This window comes from Triticum aestivum, chromosome 5D, assembly GCF_018294505.1.
Source record: "Triticum aestivum cultivar Chinese Spring chromosome 5D, IWGSC CS RefSeq v2.1, whole genome shotgun sequence".
In the NCBI taxonomy this organism is placed as follows: Eukaryota; Viridiplantae; Streptophyta; class Magnoliopsida; order Poales; family Poaceae; genus Triticum; species Triticum aestivum.
This window is the reverse complement of record NC_057808.1, coordinates 516,308,328-516,319,252: the sequence shown is the minus strand read 5'-3', so window position 1 is coordinate 516,319,252 and position 10,925 is coordinate 516,308,328. Positions and strand designations below refer to the sequence as shown.

The 10,925-nt window shown below is 49.6% G+C and overlaps 1 pseudogene; it reads left to right on the top strand.

The window, feature by feature from the left end:
- The first annotated feature begins 7,772 nt into the window (after positions 1–7,772).
- Positions 7,773–7,912, top strand: LOC123126791 (uncharacterized; annotated as a pseudogene).
- Positions 7,913–10,925: the final 3,013 nt, after the last annotated feature.

Sequence of the window (10,925 nt, the reverse complement as noted above, 5' to 3'; positions counted from 1 at the left end):
ACTCGCTCCCCCTCCTAAGGAGTTTGGCAAGGTGAACCTCCACGTTGTTACCCAGGGTTCCCTCAATACCCTAGTTGCTAAACCAGATCTCGAGGACAGCATCAAAAGGCTACAGAAGTATGACTCTGAAGCCCACAAGATTAAGCGCTACCTCGCAGAAGGAAAGCCCTCATTCTTCACCATTGCTGAAGATGGCACCCTATACTTCAAGGGCCGCCTAGTGGTGCCATGTGCAGAGAAAAACCTGGATATGACACAGGAAGTTATGAAAGAAGCTCATGATACGCCTCTATGTATCCATCCTGGTAGTACAAAGATGTACCAAGACATCCGTCAGAGATTCTGGTGGTCTAATATGAAGCAAGACATTGCTCGTTATGTTGCTGAGTGTGACGTTTGCCGTCGTATCAAAGCAGAACATCAAAGGCCTGCTGGAACTCTGCAACCTATCTCTATTCCTGAATGGAAATGGGACCATGTTGAGATGGACTTCGTCACTGGATTTCCCAAATCACAGAAAGGTAATGATGCTATTCTTGTCGTCATTGACCGGCTTTCCAAAGTTGCACATTTCCTGGCAGTCAAAGAAACGATCACTGCTAGCCAGTTGGCAACGCTCTATATGTCCAGGATTGTTTCACTCCACGGTATTCCATTGGTTATCAGCTCAGACCGTGGTAGCTTATTCACTTCAAGATTCTGGGCAAGTTTCCAAGAAGCTATGGGAACTCATCTGTCATTCAGTACTGCGTTTCATCCTCAATCGCAAGGACAAGTTGAACGCGTCAATCAAGTTCTCGAAGACATGCTTCGAGCTTGCGTTATTTCCTTCGGCAAGAAATGGGAGGAATCTCTCCCGTATGCTGAGTTCTCTTATAATAATAGCTATCAAGCTAGTCTGAAGATGGCCCCCTTCGAAGTGTTATATGGACGAAAGTGCCGAACCCCTCTGAACTGGTCAGAAACTGGGGAACGTCCACTCTTCGGTCCGGATATTATCCAAGATGCCGAAGAACAAGTCCGCATTATTCGCGAGAATCTCAAGACTGCTCAGTCACGTCAGAAGAGTCAGTATGACCGTCATCATAAAGACATGGTCTATCAACCTGGCGAAAAGGCTTATCTTCGAGTCACACCTATGAAGGGTGCTCACCGCTTCGGGATCAAGGGCAAACTAGCTCCTCGCTATATTGGCCCATTCACTATTCTCGAAAGGCGTGGAAAAGTGGCATACCAACTGGAGCTACCGCCGAACCTTTCTCAGGTTCACGATGTGTTCCATGTGTCACAGCTCCGCCGTTGCTTCAAGGATCCAATCCGAGCTGTGGATCATGAAGTGCTCGAATTGCAGGAAGACCTCTCCTATAAGGAGCATCCGGTCCGCATTCTCGACCAAGCTGAACGCCGCACACGTCAGAAGGCGATCAAGTTTCTCAAAGTCCAGTGGTCGCACCATTCTGAAGATGAGGCCACTTGGGAACGAGAGGATCGTCTGCGCGAAGAATACTCCGCACTGTTTCCTTCTACCTCCTAAATCTCGGGACGAGATTTCTTGTAGTGGAGGAGATTTGTAACACCCTGAGAATCATGCTACAGTAACTCCCTGTGATTAAGCTAATCATGTTGCTAAACAGGGCTTGATCACATTTGAATCACATTCCTTTTCAAACTCCTAGATCAAACTTCAATTAAATTTAAAAGTGGAAAATAAAAGTTTTCAAAAATTTAAACAAAAATGTTCAGTGGGTGCCAAATAATACACTGGTAATTATGGTGGAGAAAACACATTTTTATAAAATACCTAAATACTTTTAAATGAAATAAGACAGAAAAGAAAATAAGCAAATAAAAAGAAAACAGAAAACAGAACAGACAAAGGAAAAGAAAAAAAAAGGAGAAGGCCCTTCCCCCCCCCCCACTGGACCCCCGGCCCAAACTGGGCCGCCACCCCCGACCCCCCCGGCCCAGCCCACCTCTCCCCCGCGTCCCCTTCCCTGTTCCCCCGACCGGGGTCGGAACAGGGGCCGTCCCCGCCGCACCCCCTCGCCGGCGACGGGGAGGATAAGGGCGCCAGCATCCCCCGCCTCCTCGGGCCTCTCTCCCACTCACCCCCCCCGCTCCCTCTCGGCCTCTGCGCCTCCCCCCCCGTCAGATCCACCTCCCTCTCCCCTTCGATCCCCACTGCCCGCGCGTGCTCGCCGCCGTTCACCGTCGTACTCGCGGCCACCGTGCCCCGATTGCCCCGACGACGTGCCCGAACGGCTCCCCGCCGTCGACTACGTCGACTACGCCATCGGGAACGAGCCGAGCGCCTCTGCACCGCCCTCCACGAGCTCGTCTTCAACCTTCGGGTCGCCGGCGTTCGTCGCCGATTCCGGCTACCCGCGCCCTCCCCGAGCTCACTGCCACTCCCTACGGCTCCGCTGTGAGCTCCCGCTTCTCCTCCCCCTCTCCGTTAGCTCGCCCGCGTTCCCTAGCTGCTCCCCCACGCGCGCCCGAACGCCGCGCCGCGGAGCTCGCCGCCGGCGGGTCTCCGGTGACCAAATGGTCACGGGCGTAGGCCCGCTAGCTCGACCGCGTCGTGCCGCACCCGCCTAGCTAGTTAGTTCGGCCGCTCGCGCGCTCTAACGCCGCACCCGCCCCAGCCCGTAGCACCTCGCCGCCGGCGAGCTCGTAGCACTCGCCCCCGCCCGTTCCAGCCCCTCCGGCCACCACCGTTGGACGCGCGACGCCGAGCCGCGTCGAACGCGCCCAGCCACGACCCCGCAAACCCCCTGTACGTGAAACCCGCGTCCCTCCCGAGCCGCGCCGCCGCGTTTGGCTCGCCGGAGTCGCTCCGGCGCCGGCCGCCGACGTGGCTGGCCTGGGGCCACCCCAGTGCCACTGCCAGTGGGCCCCGTGGGCCCCGTTGACTGGGTCAACCCAGTCAACGTGCTGACTGGGCAGGCCCAGCCACTGACATGCGGGCCCCGCCGCAAAATTAAAAAAAAGAAAAAGAAAAGAAAATGTTTTATAAATAAAAATAATTAGTTTAACTAATCACTCACTGACATATGGGGCCCACCCCTCTAATTAGACTGTTAGATTAGTTTAAATAAGTATTAGACTAACAGAGGCTGACATGTGGGTCCCACTGGACCCACCTGTCTGGTTTGACTGGTCAGCCGACCTGTTGACCTGCTGACGTCAGCATTGCCTCATGCTGACGTCATAATTCATTTTTGCTTAATATAAATAATTCCAGAAATTCAAATAAACTTTGAAAATTCATATCTTTTAAACCGTAACTCGGATGAAAATGTTTTCTATATGAAAGTTGCTCAGAACGACGAGACGAATCCGAATACGCAGTCCGTTCATCCACCACACCTCCCTAACCTATCGAACTAGCAACTTTCCCCCTCCGGTCCGTCTGTCCGAAAACGCGAAACATCGGGAATACCTCCCGGATGTTCCCCCCCTTCACCGGTACCACCTACTGTCGCGTTAGGACACCCCTAGCACCGCTCATTGTCATGTCACGCATCGTCATGCTTATGTTTGCATTGTATTTACTGTTTCTTCCCCCTCTTCTCTCCGGTAGACTACGAGACCGACACTGCTGCTGCCCAGTTCGACTACGGAGTTGACGACCCCTCCTACTTGCCAGAGCAACCAGGCAAGCCCCCCCCCTTGATCACCAGATATCGCCTATTCTTCTCTATACTGCTTGCATTAGAGTAGTGTAGCATGTTACTGCTTTTCGATATCCTATCCTGATGCATAGCCTATCCTTGCTACTACTGTTGTTACCTTTACCTGCAATCCTACATGCTTAGTATAGGATGCTAGATTTCCATCAGTGGCCCTACATTCTTGTCCGTCTGCTGTGCTATACTATCGGGCCGTGATCACCTGGGCGGTGATCACGGGTATATACTTATATACTATATACATGACACATGTGATGACTAAAGTCGGGTCGGCTCGTAGGAGTACCCGCAAGTGGATCTTTGTGGCGGAGCGACAGGGCAGGTTGAGACCGCCTAGGTGAGAGGTGGGCCTGGCCCTGGTCGGCGTTCGCGGATACTTAACACGCTTAACGAGATCTTGGTATTTGATCTGAGTCTGGCCATTTGGTCTATACGCACTAGCCATCTACGCGGGAGTAGTTATGGGTATCCCGGCGTCGTGGTATCAGCCGAAGCCTTCTTGACGTCAGCGACTGAGTGGCGCGCGCCGGATTGGACTGGAACGCCACTAGGCTAGGTCTGCTTCCGGCCGCGTACGCAACGTGCAGGTGTGCATAGGGCGATGGGCCCAGACCCCTGCGCGCATAGGGTTAGACCGGCGTGCTGACCTCTCTGTTGTGCTTAGGTGGGGCTGCGACGCGTTGATCTTACGAGGCCGGGCATGACCCAGAAAAGTGTGTCCGGCCAAATGGGATCGAGCGTGTTGGGTTATGTGGTGCACCCCTGCAGGGAAGTTTATCTATTCGAATAGCCGTGTCCCTCGGTAAAAGGACGACCCGGAGTTGTACCTTGACCTTATGACAACTAGAACTGGATACTGAATAAAATACACCCTTCCAAGTGCCAGATACAACCCGGTGATCGCTCTCTAACAGGGCGACGAGGAGGGGATCGCCGGGTAGGATTATGCTATGCGATGCTACTTGGAGGACTTCAATCTACTCTCTTCTACATGCTGCAAGATGGAGATGTCCAGAAGCGTAGTCTTCGACAGGACTAGCTATCCCCCTCTTATTCTGGCATTCTGCAGTTCAGTCCACTGATATGCCCCTTTACACATATACCCATGCATATGTAGTGTAGCTCCTTGCTTGCGAGTACTTTGGATGAGTACTCACGGTTGCTTCTCTCCCTCTTTTCCCCCTTTCCTTTCTATCTGGTTGTCGCAACCAGATGTTGGAGCCCAGGAGCCAGACGCCACCGTCGACGACGACACCTACGACACTGGAGGTGCCTACTACTACGTGCAGCCCGCTGACGACGACCAGGAGTAGTTAGGAGGATCCCAGGCAGGAGGCCTCCGCCTCGTTCGATCTGTATCCCAGTTTGTGCTAGCCTTCTTAAGGCAAACTTGTTTAACTTATGTCTGTACTCAGATATTGTTGCTTCCGCTGACTCGTCTGTGATCGAGCAATTGTATTCGAGCCCTCGAGGCCCCTGGCTTGTATTATGATGCTTGTATGACTCATTTACGTTGTAGAGTTGTGTTGTGATATCTTCCCGTGAGTCCCTGACCTTGATCGTACACATTTGCGTGCATGATTAGTGTACGGTCAAATCGGGGGCGTCACAGTTGATCCGCACCATCCGCCGCCACTGGCCGCCCCGCACGCTCCGCCACCACGACGCCCGTCGCGCAGCCAGCAAGAGGCCGTCGCCGCACAGCTCCGGCTCCACGCCGCAGCGCCCGCCGCCAGCGCCGCACCCCAGCCCGGTCGCCCCGTCCCGCATCAGGGCCCCGCGCAAGAGGACGAGATCTCCCCGCCGCCGCCGGCGCCAGCCGCGCTTCGCCCGGCTGCGCCCCCTGGCGGCGGCGAGGGAGGAAGGAGAGGAGGAGGGGGCGCCCCGGCGGCGGCGGCTAGGGTTCCCTCCTGGCCGCCCGCCGGGGGGGGGGGGGGGACGCAGGAGGGTCGCGGGGCTTTTTTCTAAGCTGTTCCCTTTCCAGTAGGGTGTAGTATATTGTCCTTGTACACGTATTTGTATACGTATGTAATTGTAATTGTGATCGTCTATATATTGTGACGTGAGGCTGGATGTCAACCACCCACGCAAAACCCTAAACCTGTGTTTTAACTACCTGTAGCGCCAAATACCATGACAGCGTGTTTGGTTCGGGGGAATTCGAGATGGGGAATGGGAGTTGAGGGGTGAGGAGATTAAAAGTCCACTGTTTGATTAGAGGGAATGGGAGTTTAAGTAGGAAGGGGAATGGGAGTTGAGGAAGCCAATTCTCACCTATTTCTTCCCAGGGGGTACCCTGTTAATTCGTGAGCAGAGTTTTATCCCACGCTAATTCCCATCATATACCAAACAAGGGAATGGGAGTAAAAATCTACTTTCCATAACTAATCCCTTCATAAACACCCTTGTGCAAACTCCCATTCTCCTGCCTAAGTGTTTATCAAACAGGCTGTGAGAACATGGGTAAAGCCAACACACAATCATCCTCGGCGGCTGTTAGGACTCCACGTCAACCTAGCAAAAACGCTGGTTGCACCTTAAATATTTGCACGACAGTGAGCCAGAAGGGAGATATTAGTTGCGAAGCTCTGTCATCTCGAGCAAGGGCTTCCTTTCTTAGGAACCTCAACACTGTAGCTCACCTTGACTTGCAAAGCAGCTCGTTGTAAACAAGGTAGAGATGCTTTGATTTTTGAAATGATAGCGTATGTTTCGTCATACTGTACTTGGTGCTTGTAGTGGAATAGTAATCTCTCAGTTATTCGAAAAATGGTAAAGACGTCACGATGATAAAATGCAGCAGTCAGAGGGCCCTAGCGCTGTAACTACCTTGAGCATCCAGGTCCAAGCATCCAAGCCGCATCATGGCGGAGATGATTTTCAATTTCAGTTTTAGAAAATTTTCAGCACCAACCGAAATTTCAGTTTGCATTTCAGCCAAATAAACGAAATATTTACTTGAATTCAATTAAAAATTTGAAATTTTAAAAAATGTTTCGAAAAGTATTTGAATTCCTGTGCAGTACTGAAATTACTGAAATATTTGGCCGAAACATAATTATTTCAGTGTCTACTGAAATTACTGAAATTGAGTGAATTTCATCGAAATATCACTGAAAGTGAAAACCATGTGCGGAGACGGCAAAGCTTCATAAGAAAGCTTGACCATGACATCGAGGGGTTGGAGTGCAAACCAAGAAGTAGAAGGTGAGGGAGATTAGTGGGGATACTTATATTATCTATGCCCACCATCGCCCGATAATTTCTCGCCCCCTTTTGAAGCCCCATCCGCATACCTGGGTTGAGTCTTGGTCGTGGCGGGCTGGCGGCTAGTCAATGGGTTGTTTGTAAAACAAGGTGTAGATAAATATATGAAAGATTATACTACATATATTTGGTGTTATATTTTGATGCACGACAAGAAGTGACATTAGACGAGCTCCTGGTATGGCAGTGATAATGTACTAAGAGGCAAGCTAGTTGCGCTTTACTTGCTGAAACTGTAATGGATCGGGCTACAAGGCTGAAACTTTTTGGAATATCTGACGAGGAGTCGTCTCTCTCGGCACAGGATACAGTCGACCACCCGCTGGGACATGGAGGCGGCCTTTCTCTCACACGCAGTACTCCCTGTCCTGCGCCGCGGTGTGGAAATCTGACGGCACCACGTCGCCGATCTTCATCGGCGATGAGGATCCGCAGCTTGGTCCTGGCGTGGATGCGGATCCCGTTTCTTTTCTGAAGAAAAGAAAAAAAAATTTAAGACAACCTCGCGAAGCTTTTTATTAAACCGTCACAATGTTTACATGGACGAAAGAAAGATCTTCAGGATGACCTAACCAATTGGCCATTGTTCTTTTTTCTTTTTCTTTTGAGGAATGGCACAAAAGCTGCTACGGCCCATACGCCTATCTCTCTCATCCTTCCTTCAGGCCCGCTGAGGCGAGCCTCCTCCCAGAACGCGTGCCTCCCTTCTCCCCGGCTGCTGGTGTGCTTCGGTTTTTAGTCCCACCTCGCCCAGCCGAGGAGCATCGAGAGGAAGAGCCGGCTATAAGAGGAGGGCGAGGTGCTACCTTCACCTTACTTACCTGGACGGGGTCGACGGGCGACCAAGAAGGTCTGCATTGCACTTGATGTGTGCATTGGCCCATCATCTTCTCAAGTGGGAGAATGAACTCATAATTTGTGATAGAGAGGGTACGCGTTCGCGCGGCCCCTGCCAATCCTTTGAAATTAAATTTTTGTCCTTGCCCTGTACTGCTTAAGTCATCTGTTTCCTGCCAATCCTTTGAAATTAAATCTTTGTCCTTGCCCTGTACTGCTTAAGTCATCTGTTGAACAGAACAGACAGCAATTTCTTCAGGCAGTGGCTGCTGAGTGCTGTTCTCTGAAGAAAGAAAACAAAATTCAGCAATTGCTGGGGGGTTCTGTTCTGATCCAAGTTTCTCTGGGCAACGCGAACGACCAAATATATATAATGCATCTCGTGCTGCCCGGTTACAATACAACTAGGTAACATTTGGTTGGAACTGAACTTCTAAACATGCAAAGAGAACCGATTCAACTCACTGCAGGCTTTACTATAACTTGTCAGTTCAAGCAGAGCCAAGCACCCCACACGGACTTAGCATTTCGTGCGAAAATTCTAGACAAGAAAACCTAGCATTAGTTCCATTCATTGAGCCTGAAGCTAAATAAAACGTCAACAACTTTACAATCAGATGTGCCACCAACCAAGGCTACCAGCTAGCAATTCTTTGTGCTAAAATGAATAAACAACACTCCGCAAAACTCATAGCGAGTATTCCTCAACTCAAGCGCAGGTACACACATGATAATCAACACAAGCATACGCTTCAGTGCAATACATGTATGTCTTCTTGATGTTCAGGGCCAGCAAGCATACACCAAACCAAACCAGGTGTGTTTTTCCGGTACATGTATCCAGCCATTTCGACACATGCATGCAACCTACTCCCTCCGTCTCTAAATATAAGTCTTCGTAAAAATTCCATTATAAACTACATATGGAGCAAAATGAGTGAATCTACACTTTAAAATACATCTATATACATCCCTCCTTTTTGAAAAAAAAATCTATATACATCCCTATGTGTTCCATAGCGACTTATATTTAGGAACGGAGGGAGTAAAAAACCATACCATGCACCTCAAGAAGAATATCCCTTGCCCACACATTGATAAATTCATAAGGCCCCGCCATGCCTCTTAACACAAACCTATAATTATTTTCAAAAAAAAAACACAAACCTATAATTATTTTCAAAAAAAAAACACAAACCTATAATTGAAATCTGTCAGTTTCAGCAAAATAAGAAGACCCAGTAAGTAGTTGAACAACATACCTAACTGATAAAGAAACACTGCCTCTCACTAAGCTCTAAACACTCAAGGATGGAACTACTCACTGTTAGAAGGGAGAGAGGGAATTGGTGGAATAGTTTGTTGTATTGCTTGAGCCTCGTGGGCATATATATAGGAACTAGATAATCCTCCACGCGTTGCTGCTGGACGTTTGGTCCAATATACATATTGAAGAGATGCGCATATCACAAAATAATGTAATGACAAATAGTACTAAACAATTGTATGGGACATTCACCATATTTATTTGTTGGCCTAAATTCCTAACATGTTTATCTGAAAAATCACATTCTCTAATTAAAAGTTGTCCGAAATTAGCATCAATTAGTAATAAGATGGTCCCAGTAAACATTACAAAGTTTGAACACAACACGACGAAAACTTGCTTAGCTTGCTTTTCTAGAATTGAGGCAAATATATGCAATCTGCTAAAACCGGTTGGTTGAGATAATAATGGTATATATTGAAATTTTGACTGATCTTGAAGATCAATAATTATGAAAAAATTGCATTATGCAAGCAAGTGGAAACCGTTACATTATCCGGCCATATTTGTCCATGTGTAATTATCCACAACCATCATGAGAAATACAATTTTGCTGCGTGCGAGAAGTTCTCCTTTTAGAGTATGGAACAACAAAGATCAGTGAAAAGCTAAAAGAGGGACTTAAGTGTAGCAAAATAATAGGCAGGAATCTAGAATAAAAAGAACAGACACACTGACTTGAAGGGTGCACGGAGCACAATAAAGAAATCAATGGCACGGAAGTACTAATGAGATTGAAGACCTATGGGGCAACAACATATGGACACCTAGTAACGTATCCACTCCAATCTTTTTTTTGCGGGCAAAGAAAGGGTTTTATTCCTCGATAATAGTGTTACAGTCGGCTAATACAAGGTTAGAAATACTGACTAACAACACGCACATGAGTAAAATCAAATTAACAGGTAGGTTAAGCACAATCCAAAAGTAATAGAGGAAATCAGGAAGGATGGGTAGCAGAGGCTAGAGGACAGTACCTTATGATGACAGTGCCAATCGTAGGAGATCCTTCAGCAGATGAGCTCATCATCCTTGTGAAGTACTCAGCAGGTGTAGCACCACTACGGCGTTGATGCGACCATCAGGGAATCATACGCTGACTGTGTCCTTGGATAGGAAGGAGCTACTTGGTGCCCAACAACAGTCAGACGTGTTTAGCGACCGACAGGTCTTGTGTGACGCAGGTGGGCGAATCTGCATGGCGTCAGAGGCAGTGCCGCCGACGGGGACCTCGAGTCCTCGTACATGCATGAAGGTAGCCGAGGCAGGTCTGGTCGGCACGCCTGGCTATGGGGGGAGAAGGCTGCACGCCCAACGAAGGCCGAAGCAAGAGAACCTCCGTCCTTGTTGATCGGTGCCGGTGGCGAGAGGCGCGGCAGTCCTGTTCCAGACCTGGCTTGGGGCCGCTTACCTTGCACGACATGCAGGGATACTGGAGAGGCATGATCTGGCCGGTCCACCTACGGGAGGAGAGGGGCTGCACGCCCGACAGCCGGCGGCAGAGAATCTCAGTCGTTGTTCGTCGGTGGCAACTGCAGGAGGCGTTGGCGGCCCTACGCCAGCCCTACTCTGGATGCCTTACCTCGCGCGGCATGCGGCAATATGGGAGTGGCGTGATGTTGATGGTTGGTAGGTCGACGCATGACTGACACGAAGAGATCGGCTCCATCGGCTCTTGATTACTTGACGCATCGGTTACAGAAACCAAAAGACAAATGACTGTTTGGTTCATTCACCATGAAAAGGCTACATAAAGAAGCGATATGCCAGTGGCAGACAAAACGACCAGAAGAGGAGAGAGC